This window comes from Octopus sinensis, linkage group LG1, assembly GCF_006345805.1.
Source record: "Octopus sinensis linkage group LG1, ASM634580v1, whole genome shotgun sequence".
Lineage (NCBI taxonomy): Eukaryota > Metazoa > Mollusca > Cephalopoda > Octopoda > Octopodidae > Octopus > Octopus sinensis.
This window is the reverse complement of record NC_042997.1, coordinates 140,319,761-140,342,545: the sequence shown is the minus strand read 5'-3', so window position 1 is coordinate 140,342,545 and position 22,785 is coordinate 140,319,761. Positions and strand designations below refer to the sequence as shown.

Genomic DNA, 22,785 nt, shown 5'->3' with positions numbered 1-22,785 from the left:
TTTGCTACGAGAGGGTGAGGTACCCCCGCTTTATCCGGAGGTACCACACCCTCCCGTAGCATTGTTGCTCACCTTCTTTCGTTTCTTTCTTTTTTTCGAGGAGGTCTCCACTTCCTCGACTGCCTCCATCTCTCCCTCCAATGGGAGAGCAGGGGCCGCTACTTTTATTAACTGTTCCAGGACCTTACCTTGGTCCTGGGGACAGTTCTTTTTAATGTGGCCTGGTTCCAGGTACAGGTGACACTTGGTGGGTGGGGGGGCGTCCCTCAAGAATCACCGGATACCTAGAACCGGCCATTCTAAAAAAATCTGGGAAAACCAGATTATTGGCTGATTGGGTCCACAGGGTCAAAACCGTTTTTGATCCCACCCAATCAACCGCAGGCAGAATTTTAATATTTAGGAGCTTGGCTCCGCTGCCACCCAGACCCCGGCGGGTAGTGTCTTCTATCCACTAGAGTTCTACCCCGGGTGGCAGCCCACGGACCCAAGCTCTTGTTAATTTCTTCTCACCATATGTGGGAAGAAGCAGAATTTTTTGCCCTTCTAAGGGCTGGCTCGCAAAATTGTGAGCTTCCTCAGGAGTATCAAATAGCAACCACACCGTCGCATACTTGACACCCCTTGCAATAAACTTAATAGTTGGCAGATATTCTGCCAACTCCTTTTCAATCTCAAGTTAAGGGAACACAGTGATGGTGTCGAGAGACTTGGAATATGTCCTCAACACCACCGTTCTCTCGTTGAAGTCTTTTACCCACTTTTTGGGGGGTACAATCTCCCACTCCAACGCAGTATTTGCCTTTTTTTCTCATGCTTGCAGAAAAGAGAGTTCAAAAAATAGTTCAAACAAAGAGTCTAAACAAAAAGAGCAGAAAGACAGAGCAAAGAAAAACAACGAAAGAAGACAGTTCAAGTTACGGCAACACAATTCCGGCCACTTGGTAATACTGGCCCATAGGTATTCCAAAATATGGTACTCCACACAGATACTCCAGGTCACAGCAGCAGCAGGAACACACAAAAAATCCTCCACAAATCGGTCGAATTTTCAAAATTTTCACAAATTTTGGTAGCGAGACACGTCCACCAAACAATTCTCGCAGCTAAGTGAGTCACTTAGCGCGACTACAGGCAGACATATGTCCAGGGGCCCAGTGAGGATCTCTTATTCGAAAAAATAAAAACAATATTAAACAACAAAACCCAACTGAATCCCCCCCAAAAAAACAGATGCCTAACTTACAGTTGCGCCTTCAATATTTCTTCAAATCAGGACGGCTACAAAAGCACGTCTTGACAGTATTCAGTGTGGAAGCAACTAACAAACGTATGTACAGTAAGCAAGCTACTTACCACACAGCCACTCCTACGCCTATATATATATTATAGGGGGTAAACCGGTTTATGGAGTTACCCTGGATTTCCTGCTTTATGGCATGTCTTCAAACCCCAAACACTGCTAGCCTTGAGACCGCTATAAAATATGGAGGGAGAAAAACCTCGTTTTTAAGGGTAAAATCCTAGTTGGTTATCTCCCTTTGCCATTGTCCGTCGATCTTCGGCAGCGCTACCATCTTGCGGTCACTAAAGCACCACAAAGGTAAACGATTGTTTCCCTTCGGCCTTGGCTATTGGCTTCCAACTGTGGTCACGCCATGCGGATTCCAAAAGGCCAGCAGGCAGGAGATTTTCGGACCATGCCTGCATTTTAGAAAATACCTGTTGGATTTTTGGAATCCTCATGGCGGCACCACAGCCGGAAACCAATAGCCAAAGCCGAAGGGAGACAATCGTTTACCTTCGTGGTTCTTTAGTGACTGCAAGATGGACAATGGCAAAGGGAGATAATCACCTATAGTTTTACTCTATATTTTAAAGAGGTCTCAGGCCAGCAGCAGAGTTTAAGGTCTCAAGATACGCCGAAAGACTAAACCCCTTATGAACGAGAAACCCAGAGTAACCCCACAAACCGGTCTACCCCACTACAATATTAACTGCTCTACATCTTAAAGTGTGCTTCACCTCCGGATTTATGTATTTCTACAAACGATCCTATATATATATATATATATAACGGTAATGAAGTTGGTTGGTTAAGATGTTGGTTGCCAGTTGGTTTGTATTATGATATATATTGGAGTTGGCAGTTAGCGATTGTAACTAGTGTTGCTGTTGCAGGTGTGCAAGATGAACGAAGAACAGTGATCGAAGTTGTAAAGGAATATGTATTCACCGTTACTTTGTATATATCCAAAACCACGACGGGTTGGTATGTATAATTAGTAAATGGAAAAGCATGCGAGATAAAAAGAGTTAATTTCGGCCGGTATGTGTGTATACGTTCTCATAGTAGTAATTCACAAATAGGGATAGAATGATGTTATAACAGAAAAAAAGAATTGAGCTAGCAAAAGTTATAGAGTCGAGGGAAATTGTGTCTCATAGTTGGCTGGTTGTAACCTTTTCTCTCCCACTGGCCGTTTGTCTTTAGTGGTGGCCGCCTGCTTGTGGCCATCACTCTAGTTGGTCTCCGTTCACTAACTGATGGTCGCTCTTGATTTTGCCTTACCAATTTCTAGTTTTTATAAATATCCAAAACCAGCTAGAAGAATAGACATATTGTTGAGAACAACAGATTTCGTTAGGGGTCTGTTATCTGTATTCGAGCTTTTGGTGGCCTAGGAGAGATTAGAAAGGTCAAGTGGCAAAGACATTATTCTGCTTAGCGAAAGTATCTGGCAAATGTAACTGCTGTCACTCACAGAAAAACTATTGTTTTACCGTGAGAAAAGTGTTGTTGAACTGTTAATTGAAATTTGGCTATCGAGGATCGAATCCATGCTACGCCTGCATGAAGCCACTACTACATAAATGTTATATATATATATATATATATATATATATATATATAACATACATATGTATATGCATACATGCGCACACACACACACACATACATACATACATACACGAAACATTCGAAGAGACAAGTCGTGTATTTAGCGTGGGAGACTATTTATTGAAAGTACGATGAATACTATCTCCAACTTGGGAGCTTCAACATTGGAGCCTTGTCAAATAACTGGTTAATCTTCAGATGAATTAACTGAGGGAGCCTTTTATTCACGATTGTAGTGATTTTCGACTGAAACTTGAATTTAGCATGCAGAGAGTTTCTACAAACAACGTGACTGGACACATCAACAACACAATCGTGAAACAGAACGAAAACAACAACTCAATGGGTAAACAATTTCTTTCTAGGTGTAGTTATAGAAGAAACCATAACTACAACCTCATTTCTCTTGGTGTTATGAATTGAATAAGGAACTATTTAACTGCTACGAAGAAGCAAAACAAAACCCCACTGTTGGCTATATGAAATTATTGAAATCATATTGGAACGATCTGTATCCAGAATTAAATCATTTTACTGCGAAGGATAATCCCGAAGACAAAGAAATAAGAACCTACAATATGGTAGAAGCTATAGCCACTCATAATAAAAAGGAATATTGGTGGAATGTACCTGTGAAGAGCTCAATAAAATGTAAGCACAACAGACCTGATATAATGATTTGGGATTGAGAAGAGATACTGTGCACAGTTGTGGAAATTAGCTGCCCAGCGGATGTTAACAATAAGCTGAAAATCAGTGAAAAAAGAGAACACCTATGCTGAACGATTGAGAAATCTGCAGTTACTCTATCTTGATTACAATTTCATGCTTATACCTTTAATTATTGGGGCCCTGGGATATGTAACACACTGCCTAAATACCAATCGTGAGAAATTAGGTTTCTCAAAACCAGAAAGGAGAAAGCTAAATCGAAGACTACAGATCCAATCCATCACTGGAACTGTAAAAATCTGTAAACCTTTCCAGAACTTTATCATTTAAATACATATGAGCATGTCTAGATATGCAACTATATTCATGAGAATACATACATAAAACATACAAATCTACACATACATACATACATACATACATACATACATACATATACATACATACATACATACATACATACATACATACATACATACATACATACATACATACATACATGCATACATACATACATACATACATACATATTTAGTCATTTGATGGTTGACCCCTTAAATAGTTGTTATGCTTAGCGCCTACCTATGTGACGAGTGAAGTGTCACGACTAAGCTAACTTAACATAGATGATAATATATATATATTTTTCTCTAAAAATATGCTTTATAACCCATTAACAGTGAAATTATATAAAACTAGGTAAGGCGAAAATTGTAAATATATTTTAAACATTGCAAGTTAATGACTTCCTTGTACCTGATCAGATCTCGTTTTATTTTAATAACCATTACTAGTTTTATCATGTATAATATAATTATGAATTTAGTATATTAATTATGTTACTTCACCGCCCCCTCACCGATCCCTAAAGCCTAACACACCCTTCGACATGCCCAGCACCCCCTTGAGGGACAGTACCACCCACATTGAGAACCTCTGTCTAAATTCTATCAATATTGAACTGTGATTAGTAGAATAGGGAAGGATATCGATGTGGCATTCACCACGGTTAAACGCAAAAGTAATGTCTCCAAAACTATTTAGAAACCGCAGAAACGTTTATTGTCAATGATGTCTAGATCATTTTAAAGTTTGAACATTTATCTATTGAACATTTATCTATTTTTCTACGTAATCGCCATTTCGGTCGATGCATTTTTTGTAGGCGCTGGATTAGTTGTTGTATGCCCATGTCATACCAGCTCACCACCATGTCGTTGAGGAGCGGTGAACCTCATCTATCTCCTCGTCGTTGTTGCTGAAGCGCGTTCCGACCAAATGTTCCTCCAACTTAGGGAACAGGTAATAGTCACTGGGTGCCAAGTCCGGACTATAAGGTGGGTTACCGTTTATGGTCTTCTGTGAGCATTCGTGGGACCCATCTTGCGCACGTCTTCCGATATTGCAACTTTTCACTCAAAACCCTATGAATGGTGCTCCGGGAAACCTCAGGAACCAAAATGCAGAGGTCATCCAGAGTGATCCGCCGATTTTCACGCAGGATTTGCTCAACCTTCATGATTGTCTCGTCAGAAATTGATGGTCGCCCGCTTCTTTCTTCCTTATAAATTTCAGTATGACCAGCTGCAAACTCGCTACACCACTTGCGGACATTTTTGACATCCATGCACATCTCGTCATACACTTCCGTTAATTGTCGATGAATTTCAATCGGTTTAATGCCTTTTGAGCTCAAAAACCGAATAACTGCGCGAACTTCACACCTGGTGGTAGCGTCAATCGGGAGGTCTATCAGATACGATTGCCAAGCCAAGACTGAGCGTAGCAGCGAGACACGCGCAGGGGCAGGCGCAGGCGCATACACAACAAACAAACACAACAGTGTTACCAATAGCCGCACGCAAAGTTTCCCTGCGTTCACAAAGCTTTGGAGACCTTATTTTTGGAATTACTCTCGTGTATATATATATATATATAATTAATACAAACATGAACAAAGAGAAAACACAACAACGCGAGGACGTAGAACAAGTATAGTGTTATCGGACGCTCAGGAAAGAAAAGAAAGAATTATGATTATGCTTATAATTATAGAATTTTTGTATAAGGTTACCGATAACGGTTCTTTTAACATACCGAACTACTTGGTAAAATTATTAAATATTAATTGATTAATTAATTTTACCCTTTATTATATATATAATACGACTGGGTGTACAAGACGACCCCCAGGATTTCTATTTAAAATGTGTGTTTTGAGCTCTACTTGCTATATAAAACTACCCCACGTTTTCGTGAAAAATAGGGTTACGGTTAGGCGCATTCTTCATAAAGAGGCCGGGTAAGCTGTAGCTTCCCCAGCGGCCTCTGAAGTCTCTGCTTTTTTGTGTGTTTCAATAGCAATTTTACTATGTTTCAATCAGTAAACGTTGTATGCAACAATTCTGAAGTCTTAACTGTTTAAAATTTATCACAGAAGCACAGTTGTTATGGGACTTGACGTAAGCTACCACGTTCAGTTTGAAACCAGATTCATATTCACTTCGTTTATCACTTGGAGCTATGTGTGGGTCTTACAGTTGCTGGAAATTAATGTTCGCCCAGTGAAAGTAGTTGCTTATGAAAGAGTGACAACTTAAGCCTTTTCAAGAAACCCTGTCTGTAAATCTTTAAAAGTAACCGGTAACTGTAAGGCTTATTGCGATTGGTTTGACAGACACGAACTGGTCAGGTCACAGAAGGTACTGGTACATGCTGCTAATCTACTGTAACAGCTAAGTTAGCTACCGTAAACTACACTTGTTCTGAAAGCCCTCGGCTGGCTGAAAGCTGTATGAGAGAGCGCTCTAAGGCGGCAGTGTAAACAGAACGGACCCTGGGACCCAACTGAACAGGCTGATTGTTTACATTTTCTGTTCGTCAGCTGTTGCAAATAGCAACTGTGTCTGTTCGCTAAGTTTGGTGTGCTGATATTTTAATATAATCTTACTATTAATCTAGCTTCCGAAACGTAAGTGTAAGTATCAGTAGAAAATACTGAGTTGCAGAACCATAAGATCTATGTAAGTGTTTTACAGTTTTCTCCATCAATATGTGCAAGTATTAGAAGAAAACACAGCACTGTAGAACCAAAGGGTCTATGCAAGTTCTTTACACTGTTCTCCATTGACATTAATGCTACTCTAAACCACAGGAAGCTAAGGTTCAGATGTTATAAGGGGTATATAAGACGACCCCTAGCTTTGGGGTGATTTTTTTAAAGTTCAAATTCCGTCCTGTACGCTGGTATATACGGCATATGTGTTGTGTGTGGGTGGCGTATATCATATCATATCACATATATATATATATATATATATATTATATATATATATATATATATATATATATATCTATATATATATATATATATATATATATATATATAGTTAATCCAAACATGAAAGCACAAAGAGAAAACACAACAACGCGAGGACGTGGAACAAGTATAGTGTTATTGGACGCTCAGGAAAGGAAAGAAAGAAGGATTCAACGTTTCGAGCAGAGCTCTTCGTCAGAAACATAGGAAAAGGAAAGAACCAAGGAAGGGAAGACGGAGGAAAAAATCACCAACGATACACACGCGGTCAATATATATATATATATATATATATATATATATATATATGATGGGATTCTTTCAGCCTTCGTCTACTAAATCCACACACAAGGTTTTGATGGACCAGAGGCTATAATAGAAGACCTTAGCCCAAGGTATCAGTGGGACTAAACCTGGAACTATGTGGTTGGGAAGCAAGCTTCTTACTACACAGTCACGCCTGCGCTAAAACTATTCAGTTGAGAGATTAGGAACTTGGAAACATCTTGTTTGTGCAAATATTATCAATCGAAAGATCCTCAAAAAGGACGGCAATGGATTTCGGGGGGCATCAGGAGAGAATGCGGACCGTTTTGGAGCCTTCCTCTTGATGACTTTACAACGCATCGACTCCGTTCACTGATATGAGTCTTAGTCAACTGGATCGATTGACTAGTATTAGAACTTGGGTGCTTCATCTCAGGATTATCACCACCATTCAAACTGGGAGTCATGCAGGTCTGTCTTACCATACAGGCGAACAAGCACCAACCTCACATCTTGAACCAGTTTTAAAAAAAAAATTTAAAAAAACTATAATGATGGAAGAAATCTTTAGTGTAATGTAAAGGGAAAATACTCTTCAAGTATTGATGAACATTAATGTGTCTGAAGTTATATTTCTGTAGCTTTATAATTACTTCCCTTTGAAAAATATCGGGTCGCTTATTAAATGAGCGAAATATTCTTTTTAACTCAAGGCACAAGGCCCGAAATTTTGGGGGAGGAGCCAGTCAATTAGATCAACCCAGTACGCAACTGGTACTTAATTTGTTGACCCCGAAAGAATAAAAGGCAAAGTCGACCTCGGCGGAATTTGAACTCAGAACGTAAAAAATGAGCCAAATATGAACGGTAATTGGTGTGGTCGAAAAATGCTAACGAAATCCAACCAATATTTGAAAATCTTCAGTATACTTGTACTCGTTCGCCCATTTCGAAAGTTCATTGAAAGAGAAGGATGAGCACACGACTATTTCGGAGAATTTATTTATTCGTTTCGGTGATTTAAGAGGGACAAAATAATTTTGTACGTTCCACTTTTCATCGTTTTATTTTAATTGTTGCTGCTTTCATGTAAAATTGCCATGTGCGCGCGCGCATGCGTGGTGTGTGTGTGTGTGTGTGTGTGTGTGGTGAGATATGTACGCGGTGTGTGCATGCATGTATGTGTATGTATGTGCATGTGTATGTATATATATATATATATACTCACACATACATACAAACACACACACACACACATATATATATATATATATATATATATATATATATATATGTCGTGTGTGTGTGTGTGTGTGTGTGTAGGCGCAATGGCCCAATGGTGAGGGCAGCGGGCTCGTGGTCAGAGGATCGCGGTTTCGATTCCCAGACCAGGCGTTGTGAGTGTTTATTGAGCGAAAACACCTAAAGCTCCACGAGGCTCCGGCAGTGGGGTGGTGGAGAACCCTCGTCGTCGTAACCGACGTAGTGCCACAATATACATATATATATACACACACACACATACACGCGCGCGCGCAACGCACGCACACACACACAAACACATGCACACACGCACAAACACACACACATACACATATATATATAATGTCATATCAAGGATGTTATTTTATTACAGCACTGTTGGCATTGTTACTACTACTACTACTACTACTATCACCACCATAACTGCTATTATTACAAACTTGCTGCAAACTACTTTAAAAATTAAGCAATATTGCACTATTATTACATAAGCGAGCTGAGAAAAGGCGGCAAGCTGGCAGAAACGTTAGCGCGCCGGGCGAAATGCTTAGCGGTATTTCGTCTGCCGCTACGTTGTGAGTTCAAATTCCGCCGAGGTCGACTTTGCCTTTCATCCTTTCGGGGTCGATAAATTAAGTACCAGTTACGCACTGGAGTCGATACAATCGACTTAATCCGTTTGTCTGCTCTTGTTTGTCCTCTCTGTGTTTAGCCCCTTGTGGGTAGTAAAGAAATAGGTATTTCGTCTGCCGTTACGTTCTGATTTCAAATTCCGCCGAGGTTGACTTTGCCTTTCATCCTTTCGGAGTCGATAAATTAAGTACCAGTTACGCACTGGGGTCGATGCAATCGACTTAATCCGTGTGTCTGTCCCCTCTATGTTTAGCCCCTTGTGGGTAATAAAGAAATAAGTATTCCGTCTATCTTTACGTTCTGATTTCAAATTCCGCCGAGGTCGACTTTGCCTTTCATCCTTTCAGGGCTGGTAAATTAAGCACCAGTTACATACTGGAGTCGATCTAATCGACTGGCCCCCTCGCCCAAAATTACAGGCCTTGTGCCTAGAGTAGAAAAGAATACATGAGCGAGCTGAGAGAATCGCTAGCACGCCCGGCAAAAATGCTTAAGCGGCATTTTATCCGTTGTTGTTTTGAGTTCAAATCCCACTGAGGTCGACCTTGCCGTTCATCGTTTCCAAGTCGAAAAAATATGTACCAGTCTAAAACTGGGGTCGATGTAATCGACTTACTCACGCCTCCAGAAATGCTGGCCTTGTGCCAAAATTTGAAACCATTACTACATAAGCAAGTATGGCTGTGACTAGATGCAGACGTAGCTGTGTGGTTAAAGAAATTTGCTTCGGAACCACATGGCTTTAGGTTCGGTACTACTGCACGACACCTTGAACAAAGGTTTTCACACACACACACACACACACACACACACACACACACACGCACGCACGCACGTATACGCATAGATATACATTAGATAGATATAAATGTACACGTATACATTTGTCCATTCCCCCACCGCTTGAATAATGTTGAGTTTTTAATGTCTGTAACTTAGCGGTTCAGGAAAAGAAAACGATAGAAAATGTACTGAAATAAAAGAAAGAAAAACGAACACTGGGATCGATTTGATTGACTAATCCTTCCCATGGGATGCCCCAGCATGGCCACAGTCCAATGATTGAAACGAATGAAAGAATTAAAGAGATGAAGCCTTGGGGTCATAGTAGGTGGTGGTCGTGCAGTGTAGGACCATCTAATACTGAACAAATTTGGACCTTCCCTACAGGATAAAAGTTTAATGAAATACCTGTAGAGTAACTGATGAGGCAACGCTTTTATGAGAACAGTATTTTTATGTCGGCCGTTTTAAGCCTGTATGAAGGCTTAATGGTCAGGAGTGTTCAGCTCACAATCGTAAGGACGTGCGCTCGATACCCGGCCGTACATTGTGTCCTCAGGCAAGACCCTTTATTTCACGTTGCATCAGTCCACTCAGCTGGCAAAAATAAGTAGTACCCCTGTGTACCTTGTTACATTCTGTGTTACTCTGAATCTTTCAGAGAGCTGCGTTAAGAGAACGCGTGTCTGAGGAGTGCTCAACCACCTGCTCGTTAATCTCACGAGTTGGCTGTTCCATTGATCGGATCAACTGGAACTCATCGTTGTAACCGACGGAGTGCCAGTTATAAGGCTGTATAAGCTTGGAGACCCTGAAGGGGCTGCAAATTCAAGAGCTGCACGGGCTGTTCGCACTCAGGCTACACCACTGAAATACAATCGCTTATACGTAATAACTACCATGAGTTAGTACTGGATCTTCGAGCACTTATTTAGTGTTAGCTTGGATTTAATCATTTAAATTTCCCAAACCTTATTATTTATGTTTTTGTGTCTCCCACGCAATTTTTTTTTAACTCGGAAATCTAGTTGTGTTTGGTGACAAACCAGAAACAGGGGTTTTTGTTAATGTAAGAAAAGTGCCTCCACCACCAACAACAACCCCTGCCCAATAAAAAAACCTGCCTTACAATTGTTACTCTTTTACTTGTTTCAGTCATTTGACAGCGGCCATGCTGGAGCACTGCCTTGAGTCGAGCAATTCGACCCCCAGGACTTATTCTTTGGAAGCCTAGTACTTATTCTATCGGTCTCTTTTGCCGAACCGCTAATTTACGGGGACGTAAACACACCAGCATCGGTTGTCAAGCGATGTTGGGGGGACAAATACAGACACACAAACACACACACACACACCACACACACACACACACACACACATATATATATAATATATATATATATATATATATATACATATATACGACGGATTTCTTTCAGTTTCCGTCTACCAAATCCGCTCACAAGGCTTTGGTCGGCCCGAGGCTATAGTAGAATACACTTGCCCAAGGTTCCACACAGTGGGACTGAACCCGGAACCATGTAGTTGGTAAGGAAGGTACTTATCACACAGCCACTCCTGTGCCTAATAATCTATGTTGTAGTCAAACCAGTTGTTACTAATCTATGTCGTTGTCAAACCAGTTGTTACTAATCTATGTTGTAGTCAAAGAAAGCAGAAGCATTTGAGCGTAAAAATAAAAGCACTGCTCTTTCAGCTTAAAAAGTATTTAATCAACTGCGGAGCGACATACTTAATGCGGTGAATGAGTGAATAAGGATATTATTCTTAAATTATGAACTTACACTTGTAACCAAAAGAAAAGTCATTGGCGTTAGTGACGTTGTTGTCAAGAACAGCATAGGAGAGAACTCTGAACTTCACATTGATTAAACTTGAAGGCATCCTGCTGTGAGCGGTATGAGTAGAGGGTCTCTAATCATCCCAGTGTTCGTTTTTCTTCCTTTTATTTCAGTACATTTTCTATCGTTTTCTTTTCCTGAACCGCTAAGTTACAGACATTAAAAACCCAACATTATAGGCGGCGAGCTGGCAGAAACGTTAGCATGCCGGGCAAAATGCTTAGCGGTATTTCGTCTGCGTTACGTTGTGAGTTCAAATTCCGCCGAGGTCGACTTTGCCTTTCATCCTTTCGGGGTCGATAAATTAAGTACCAGTTACGCACTGGGGTCGATGTAATCGACTTAATACCTATGTCTGTCCTTGTTTGTCCCCTCTGTGTTTAGCCCCTTGTGGGTAATAAAGAAATAGGTCTCTAATCATACCGAAACATGCCACCACAGGAATTAGCACTCAGACTCGCCCACAGCAGGATGCCTTCTTTAAGTTTAATAAATGTGAATTTAAGAGTTCTCTCTGGTCTCACACGTGGGTCAATGCTTCTGACCCAAAGATGGACATCATAGACCACCCCCAAAAGACCACCTGGTTGATTACCATGATGTTACTTACCAATACATTCAAACCTCGTCCTCACAGATGTTCATTCTCTTTGTTCTTCTTTTCTATCACTTCTTCAATGGCCTCAGAACTGACTGATTTCTTGAAACATCTACTCATGCCTCCCCAGTGGTCGTCACTCATATTGGTTTACCCACAACCAGAACCTGCGATACCCACTGTGCACAACCCACCTTCTCTAAAACAAAAATATAAATAAATGAAAAAAGAAAAGGCATTAGAGAGGCGATGCATACCCAGCGCGCAGATAAAATTTTTCGCAAATTACACTGTAGCTTACAATGCGTGGCTTACACATGCTTTTTAATTAAACTGAATTAATTTGTTTTTAAGTATCACCATTATAGGTATTTATACTCTGGTGAAATTAAGACATCAACTTGTAAATAAACGAAACCCTCGTATCCATCAGTGTGCACACACACACACACAGTCGCATATCTATGAATGTATGTATGTATGTATGTATGTATGTATGTATGTATGTATGTATGTATGCATGCATGTATGTATGTATGTATGTATGTATGTATGTATGTATGTATGTACGCATACGTGTCTACGCGCATAGGTACACCATAATCTATGCAGACAAGGGGCGGTTTATATGAAAAGGAGAGTGAACAAAATGATATGACCACTTATCGGAAAATTTCTAAGTTCAATTATTATTATTTTTTTAAGATAATCAAACCAAATGTTTATCATTTTGAGTCACTCCCCCAATGAGTATTTCAGCCAAATGTGGTGAACATCCGTTCCGCAGTTTTTCCAGTAATTTTGTAAACACACAGACAAACAGAGAAAGATGAGTGATTACAATACCCTGCTTTCACTTACGCGTGCAGGGTAACAAATAAAACAAAATTCATTATCAGCGTCGAAAGCAGTATTAGTTCAAATTAGTGACCTGTATATATATATAATGTGTATACATACTGCTGAAAGTCTGTAAACGAAGGTATTCGACTTCAGAAAGCACCTCTTTTAGATGCTAGTATTAATATATATGAAGTGAATCTTGCAAGCATGAAGTGGATTCGATCACTGCATCGTTACATATATATATATATATATATACTAGCAGTATCGTCCGGCGTTGCTCGGGTTTGTAAGGGAAATAACTATAAAGCATTTTTAGAGAGTTATAGCCAAAACAATGGAAAAGAAATTATGGTAATTTTTTTTTTGAGAGTTAAAACGGTCGAGTTGCGTCCCCTAGACAGTCTGTGGTTTGTGTCTCTGATTCTCGACCCCATGTCGAATTTATCGATTTTTTTCAGAACTGGGGGAACTTTTCAAAATTTTCTCTGCGTTAGTTTTGAATTATGACATTGGGCTATGTGTGTGATAAGTTTCATCAGAATCGGTTGAAAGCCGTGGTCAGGGTGAGGGTACAAGCTAACAGACACACAGAAACACACACAGACAAACTGCCGTTTATATAGAGAGATATATATATGTATATATATGTATATGTATATATATGTATATGTATATATGTATATATATATATATATACATATATATATATATATATATATATATATATATATATATATAATATATATATATATATATATATATATTATATATATATATATATATATATATATATATATATGGGAAACTACCACCTGTGTCATCTCTTGTGAAAGGTAGGGGAGTCCAGTTTGCAGGACATTGTTGTAGAGCTGAAAAAGAGGTCATTTCTACTCTCCTCCTCTGGAAGCCATCTACTCGCAATGCCAGAGGGCGCACACTCTCCTACCCTGATGTAATCTCCAGGGATACAGGCATCCAGCAACAGGACCTTCGTATTGCCATGATGGACCGTGAAGTCTGGCGTAGCATGGTAAATTCCATTGTCTCGATCACGGTCGAACAATGATGATGATGATGTATGTATGTATATATATATATATATATATATATATATATATATATATATATATATATATATATATATCGGCAGCATGCAAAGATCCCAGCAGCGGCGGTGGCATAGCTAGATCTGAATTTCTGCTTTTTTCTTCTTCATCAGTAGCAACTGTCCACTGGCACCATATTCCAACTGAGCATCGGATGGTAGGTGATATAGTTAAACCGTGACTGAAAGGTCAGTGTTATCGCATTTAGCCGGCAAGCCAAGCAAGAATTCATTATTAGCGACGAAAAGGAATTTCCCTGGAGTTCCCTTTCGATCCATTTTTTGAAGAATAACACCAACCACACCGACATTGCTGATTCCAGAGAGCTTTCTCCTCATAACCTCTTCCTAGAGAATATTTAATAGCTTTATGTTTCCCTCTTTTCTTTATCTTTACCCCCCTCTCTCTCTCTCCCTCTCCCCCCCCCCTCTCTCTCTCTCTCCATTAGTTCCAATTTTTTAAAATTTTGTTTCACTTCAACTCTTCCCACACGCACGCACACACTGTCTCTCTCTCTCTCTCTCTCTCTCTCTCACACACACACACACACACACACACACATACACACCACCACCACCACCACCACCACACTCGCTAATACATTCGCACTCACAGACATAAATACCTAAATTTAAAAAATAGACGTATTTTCCTCTCCCCTACATTTTACTGACGCCACACATTTCTTTCTCAATGACGAAATACGTCCGATTCAGTGGCTGGAGGGGAGGAAGTCTTGTACAATCAGTTGTCTAAAATCCCCTGATAATCCGGATAATCTCCCACTTCATAAGCTCTTAGACTCAAAGCAACAATATTATAGGCAGATGCATTTTTTTATTGATATTTCTTTGTATTCAACTTCCATTACATCACTTCTTTCTGGCAATCATTTAATGTTAAAACAATTTGAATTTCGGAGTTCTGTACCCTGACAAGATCTATCAACAACGCTTAATAACTTTTCGTGGCAAGTCTAATTTCTATTGATTAAATATTCTTGGACACTGAACACCACATTAAGTGTACTACTCTGCATTATTTAAATACTCTTCAAGTGCAAAGAATCTCTTTGATGTATTTTATGAATGGCTTAATTATGTTTTCTCCGCTGTAATTTTAGTTCTAACTTGCGGTCTCAGATTAAATCATTTGCTTGGCAGGCAACGCTGGATTAACCATTAAGCAAAATATGCACGTGCTGAGGGCATCAAGGGAAGAGAGTAGGCACCACAGAAATGGCAAATAGTTTACGGCCCAACAGAAGTCACTTTAAACTTACCAAAATAATATTTAGGATGTCTCATCGCTACTATGTATAGAATTAGACGTGTTACGTAAGATTAATTTTTAAGATCTGGTCCAAGAATTTACAATTAAAAAAAGAAGAAAAAATTTTTCAAAGTGCAAGTATACAAAAATAAACACCGTTAGTTTTGCTTCATTTTCAAAAGTAGAAATTTATTTTATGGTTTATTAGTGTTTATATTTTGAATTGCATATATGTGGCGACACAAAAATCTTCTAAGCGCTTAAAGGCCTCTGAGGATCTTAATCCTGACCTGCTGGCAAATGTATCGAAATAAAGATATGTTGTAAGTAAACAAATTAGAAGTAAGTAAAGCGTAGAACTTGGGTGCTGCTTCGGTTTGTGACCTATATGGGAGATAACTCTGCTGCCCTTTATGTTAACCAGTTCTGTTTTGTACTGTCCGGTTACTGGTTACTTCGATTTCGTCACCTAAAATAATTTTTCTTTAAATTGTAGATCGCATGCCAAAGTAGAACCTTTCATTTTCTTAAGAAATGATGAGAATTTAGTGCTTGTTTCTTTTAAAAATGGAACTGCCTTCGTCTCGTCGCTGATCACATTGTAAAAATCTTTAGCCAACGTCTTACGGGTTTTTAGGAATTGGAAAGTAAACTAAAAAGTAACCGAAAGTAATCTCCCTTGTAGATCGCATGCCAATGCAGCACCAGAAGTTGTTTGCTTACATGTCGTTATTCTTTAGAACCGGATTAACATTCACAGAGGCCCTAAGCACTTAAAAGATTTTTGTCTCCCTATACATGCGTGGTCTGATCAATAAATATCCGGACTGTTGCCATAGTAACGAAGCTAAAGCACACAGAGTGAAGCCGCTTGGTACATATTCACCTTGAACTCTGCTGTGCATGCACACTAAGTTTTAACGTTATAGCTCACTTTCCCTGTTTACAGCAGTGCTTGGAAGGAACGTGTGTAGCGTGTGATCGTCGCATTGACCATGACAAAGAAAACTGAGCAGAGAATCTGCATCAAATTCTGCCAAAAGCCTGACGATACATACTCAGAGGCCTACGCAAAGTTTTCAAAAAGTTTTCATCGTTCTCGACACTATCAAGGAGATCTTGTGCAATTGAAACCCAAGTGTCCCTTTGGTCAGCTGAAAGCAATTTTGGCACAAATTGACGGACACGTGTCTCATACACAAATCTTCAGTGATAATGGACTGAACTGAACCTTCATCATCATCATTGTTCGACCGTGGTCGAGACAATGGAATTTACCATGCTACGTCAGACTTCACGGTCCATCATGGCATTACGGAGGTCCTGTTGCTGGATGCCTGTATCCCTGGAGATTACATCAGGGTAGGAGAGTGTGCGCCCTCTGGTATTGCGAGTAGATGGCTTCCAGAGGAGAAGAGTAGAAATTACCTTTTTCAGCTCTACAACAATGTCCAGCAAACTGGACTCTCTTACCTTTCACAAGAGATGACAGAGGTGGTAGTTTCCCATATATTTGCATTTTCGTAGGATGGCGCTTCCCCGAGAGATTTTGAGCTCTCATAAGGAGGCGAGTGTAGGTTCCATCCAACCACCTCTCAAGCTTCTTTGATAACGTCCAGGTTTCTGAGCCATATAGTAGAATTGGTTCGACTGTGGCTTTGAAGATTTCAAGTTTGAAGTCTTAGATGAGGTAGTCAATTTGTGCCCTATCACCAAGTGGGGACTCAAATGTCCAAAGTTGACCTTTTGGTTTCATAAAAGAATTGTTGGAGGTGTAGAGATTAAATTCCTCCAAGAAGTCTTTGAGCATTTCTCCGTTCCGATTAGTTTTAGAGTTGAAAGTAAACTTGGTCTCATCGGGTACTAGTCTAGCATTCAGATCACCAGCTATAACTAGAAAATTATGGAGAGGTACTTGCTCAATGGTTGAATGAAGGGTAGTATAAAAATTCTCAATCTCGTCTGTCACAGACGAATTATGTGGGCTATACACACATACCAATGTTGTTTTCGGGTTTCCATCTATCTCAAGCACCATAATTCTAGGTGAGATTGACTCTATACTCAAGAGAGTATCACTGGCTTTTGATGAAAGTAGAAATCCGATACCTCCAACTGTTGAATTAACAGTATTCTTTGATGCTGAGGAGGTTACAAGTTGATAAGAATCGACTTGATGGTATTTGAGGATGTTGTCAGGGTGGTAAAATCGGTGTTCTTGGACAGCTATTATATCAATGCCATGTGATTCTGCATTTGCACCAAGTTCTTCTAGACGTCCAAGAGAGCCGAGGGTGCGGGCATTGAAGGTGCTGAGTATCGCATGATTTTTACAGCTGATGAGGTGTTTGTTTGGTGTTGTTTGGTTGGGAGCTGACTCTTCTCCATCAGGTGATACCCGTCTGTTAAGATTGAGGGCATCACCGTCAATGGATGCCCTTGGAGGTGCAACGTGATCAGAGACAGGACCCGGCAAAGCAGGGGCTGGACTTACATCCGTAGGTATACCATTAGGTCTGGTTCCCTGGGGAAGAGGAACCCTAGTGCAGTTAATTGTAAATTCCATAGTCTTTTCAAATGGCTAATAATGTTTGCGCGCGCCACTACTACACACATTGGAAAGCATTGTACAACCAAGTACTAAAGAAGAACTTTCCTCCTCCATGAAACAAAGCTGTTCCCGCTGGACGTCAACCCAGTATTTCTAAGCTACGGACCGAGTGATTTATTGTAAGGTTATCTCCCTAGATAGATTGCCTTCACTACGGCTAAGGAGCCCTTTCTACCCCACTGACACAGGTTGTACTGGTTTATTGAACCTTAAGAAATCTGCACATCCTCTGATAACTCACGGATGGTTATTCGACGATTTCCCCTCACAGCTGCACTCACATCTGCGATGTTTTTCTCAGTTCTGCTTGTTGCTGGTCTCCCAGAACGTTCGTCAATATCGACATTTTTTCGGCCATCTTAGAAACGTCTGAATCACTCGTACACTTGTGTGCGGCTCATACACTCCTCTCTATACACTTTCTGAAACTTTGGTATCTGAGCAGGTATCGCCATGACAAATTTTTCTGTCATGGTCACACGCTACACACCTTCCTTCCAAGTACTGTTGTAACCATCGGAAGCAAGCTAGAACGTTAAAACTTAGTGTGCATGTACAGCAGCGTTCAAGGTCAATCCGTGCCAAGCAGCGTCACTCTGAGAACTTTAGCTTCGTTACTATAATAACAGTCCGGATACTTATTGACCAGACCTCGTATGTACTTCAAAATATAAGGAATAATAAGCCATAATATAAATTTATATCGTTTATTTATATTATTTATATTTATTTTTGTATACTTCCACTTTACTCATATTTGACATTACCCCAAGGCCTGACTTTTCGGTGTGGCGGTTAATCGCTGACTTACATTTATTTTCTTGACTGCGATAGGATGAAAAGTGCTGAGTTGTCAAACATTTAAACCAAATTTTCTCAAAACAACTTGTCCGACCGCCCAAATGTAACTGCTGTCACTCACAGAAAAACTTGTTTTACTGTGAGAAAAGTTCTGTTGAGCTGTTAAGTGAAATTTTGCTATCGAGGATCGAATCCACGCTATGCCTGCATGAAACCACTACACACACACACACACACACACACACACACACACACACTCACACACACTTGTATGTATGTATGTATGTATACTAGCGTTAACTTACGGGGACATAAACTCCAGCAGTGGTTGTCAAACGATGGTGAAGGGACAAACACAGACACGCATAAACACGTTCATACATATATACATACATGTAATATAAATGAGTGACAAAGATGTGTAAGTTTCAATTCATTACGGCCGTTTCGAGCGACTCCGTTAATAAACCAAAGAAAGCATTCAATTAAAGGAGTCGCTTGACGGATAGGTACATAGGTTATATGAACAGACAAGCATACATACACATACACAAATTAAGTCTGAAACACCTGACCATATACACATACACTTCACTTCACACCAGGACATGGAGAGACGTGTCCACATATATGGAGATACAGACACAGTCACGAAAAACTTATACACACACACACACACACACACACACACACACACACACACACACTAAGAAACGCACACAAAGGGAGACAGACGTATACAAACACACACACATGCAAATACACACGAACTCACATAAAGAATCTTGCAAACGAAATATATATACACACACACGTAGTGATATCAAAAAGGTCCCGGACTAGTTCTGTAACGTGCCAGCAGATGGTGTTGTTGTTATATATATATAATGTATTGAGTATTAAAGGAAGTAGTGAGTACTTAGTATGAAAGGTTAAGAAAATGAGAGAGACTGAAAAAACATGTTAACGATACGAGATACTTTATTAGACTGCCGTTGTTGTACAAGGTATTTGTTGTGGCGGGAAACTTACTGAATGTCCTTGTATCAAGGGAGACAATGGGCAACGTTGATTGTTCATGTTTGTTATGATGATTACATAACATCTTCCTTTTTTTATTTAATTTTTTTTTATTATCATCATCTGTATCTACAGGGAATAATTATTCGTCGTCCACTTTTTGTGGTTTTATTATTTTGTAGTGTTGAATTCTGTAGTTGTGCTGTTTTTGTTTTTTCATGCGTGTTTGTTGACTTTGGAAATATATTTTCATAATCTAATTCTTCTGTTATGCGAACGTGTTCGTTTGTTTTAAGAATATGTTGTCTATTTCGTTTGATACTTTATTAGACTGCCGTTGTTGTACAAGGTATTTGTTGTGGCGGGAAACTTACTGAATGTCCTTGTATCAAGGGAGACAATGGGCAACGTTGATTGTTCATGTTTGTTATGATGATTACATAAGAGATGGCAGCACAAGGTGGCATGTGCAGTGAGAGCTAGAAGTCTCCTTCATGAGGCAGTGATCCGAGTGAGTCGCTGTGCTTACTTCGTAATTTGTGTTTTTGTGATCACGTGTATGCCGTAGTTTCCGATTTTGTCATACACAGGAAGTTGGAACAAAGAGCCAACGTGAAATTTTGCGTTAAACTTGGGAAGTCTGCTACAGAGACATTGAGCCTGTTTCGACAAGCTTACGGCAACGATACAATGGGTCGTACGCTATGTTTCGAGTGGTACAGACGCTTCGAAAACAGAACATACTTGAAAGACGATGAGCCATCTGGAAGACCTGTCACGAGCATCACCCTTAAAAATGTGGAGAAAATTCATTAACTTGTGCATGAGGATCGTCGTGGGGTAATCAGCAATACTGCTGATGTTGTTGGTCTGTCGCATGGGTCTGTGCAGGTAATCCTAACATCTGAATTGAACATGCGGCGTGTCACTGCCAGGTTTGTCGCCCCACCTGCCAGTTTCCCTACCATCACCACAACGCAAAGAGTCGATACAAAAATAGTTCTCTTTCCAACTTAGAAATCAACATGGAACACACTGTAAGGCGTCAGTTTCTCTGAATGTCATTAAACTGATGGGGAACAAACCTATCCATCATTTTTGAGTCTGCTGTCTGTGGATGGAGGTGGTGAGAGTGGAGTGATGAATGCTGACCGAAATGTCGGGAAAGGTAAAAGAAGTGTTGGAAATAGTGCAGGAGAATTCGAGGGCAGGATGGAAAGATTTGACAAAGGAAGGGAAGGAGTCGAGTTGTTTGCGGGAGAACGAGGTCGCACCGATACATTCGTCAATATAATGACTGTAAAGTTCGGGAGAAGGACCAGTAAATCTTGATGATATTTGGGCCTCAACGTAGCCAACGAACAGGTTCGCATAGTTGGGGCCTATCCTCGTTCCCATGGCCACCCCCGAGACTTGTTGGTAAAAGTCATCCTCGAACGAGAAGCAGTTAGTGGAGAGAACAAGTGAGGAAGTGTCAGGTTGGGAGTTAGGTCGAAGGTCAAGGTAGTGTTTGAAGCCAAGAAGCTCCTCGTGATGTGGAATCACCCTGTATAGGCTCTTGATGTCAAGAGTGAAGAGAAGTTCCCAGGAGGGAAGGACAAAGAGTTGAACAGACGATGAGCATGGTTAGTGTCATGGATGTGAGAGAGGAGGGAAGATACTAGGGGGCAAGGATACGGTCAAGATATTTGAAGATGAGTTCCGTGGGGCAGTTTCAGACGGATACGATGGGGCGGCCAGGGTTGTTACACAAACCTAACAACCCTGGCCGCCCTATCTCCAAATATCTTGACCGTATCCTTGCCCCCTAGTATCTTCCCTCCTCTCTCACATCCATGACACTAACCATGCTCTTCGTCTGTTCAACTCTTTCTCCTTCCCTCCTAGGAACTTCTCTTCACTCTTGACATCAAGAGCCTATACAGGGTGATCCCACACCACGAGGGGCTTCTTGCCCTCAAACACTATACACACACACACACACACACACACACACACACACACACACACACACACATATACTCTTTTACTCTTTTACTTGTTTCAGTCATTTGACTGCGGCCATGCTGGAGCACCGCCTTTAGTCGAGCAAATCGACCCCGGGACTTATTCTTTGTAAGCCCAGTACTTATTCTATCGATCTCTTTTGCCGAACCGCTGAGTTACGGGGACGTAAACACACCAGCATCGGTTGTCAAGCGATGTTGGGGGGACAAACACAGACACACAAACACACACATATATATATATATACATATATACGACAGGCTTCTTTCAGTTTCCGTCTACCAAATCCACTCACAAGGCATTGGTCGGCCCGGGGCTATAGCAGAAGACACTTGCCCAAGATGCCACGCAAGGGGACTGAACCGGAACCATGTGGTTGGTTAGCAAGCTACTTACCACACAGCCACTCCTGCGCCTGTATATGTATATGTATATATACATATATTCATATATATGTATATGTATATATATATATATTCATATATGTATGTATGTATGTATGTATAATCTTCCAATACTAGACACCAATAACTAAGCGTTATCTAACTCTAATTAGTTTACCTATGAAGATAAACCAACCAACACCAAAGCGTTGGTGTGTTTACGTACCCGTGACAAAGCGGTACGACAAAAGTGACCGATATAATAAGTCCTAAGCTTAAAAAAGTACTGGGGTTGATTCATTCGACTTGAAACTTCAAGGGGGTATCCCAGAATGGCCGCAGTCTAATGGCCGCAGACTGAAACAAATAAAAGACATTCTTATTGAGCTGGCAGAATCTAGCGCGCCAGATAAAATGCTTAGCAGCAATGTGTCTTTACG

The 22,785-nt window shown here is 40.4% G+C and overlaps 1 protein-coding gene across 3 annotated transcripts in view; it reads right to left on the bottom strand.

Moving 5' to 3' along the window:
• LOC115214510 (RING-H2 finger protein ATL52-like) overlaps nucleotides 1–22,785 on the bottom strand; it is a 53,388-nt gene that overhangs the window by 11,732 nt on the left and 18,871 nt on the right. For 2 of the 3 annotated variants that reach the window (XM_029783724.2, XM_036505375.1), the window contains exon 1: nucleotides 12,312–12,492. The exons of the other annotated variant lie outside the window; for it this stretch is intronic. The gene's annotated coding sequence lies outside the window, so the exon portion shown is untranslated. Of the gene's footprint in view, nucleotides 1–12,311; nucleotides 12,493–22,785 lie in introns of those variants that run through there. 3 annotated transcript variants of the gene reach the window in all.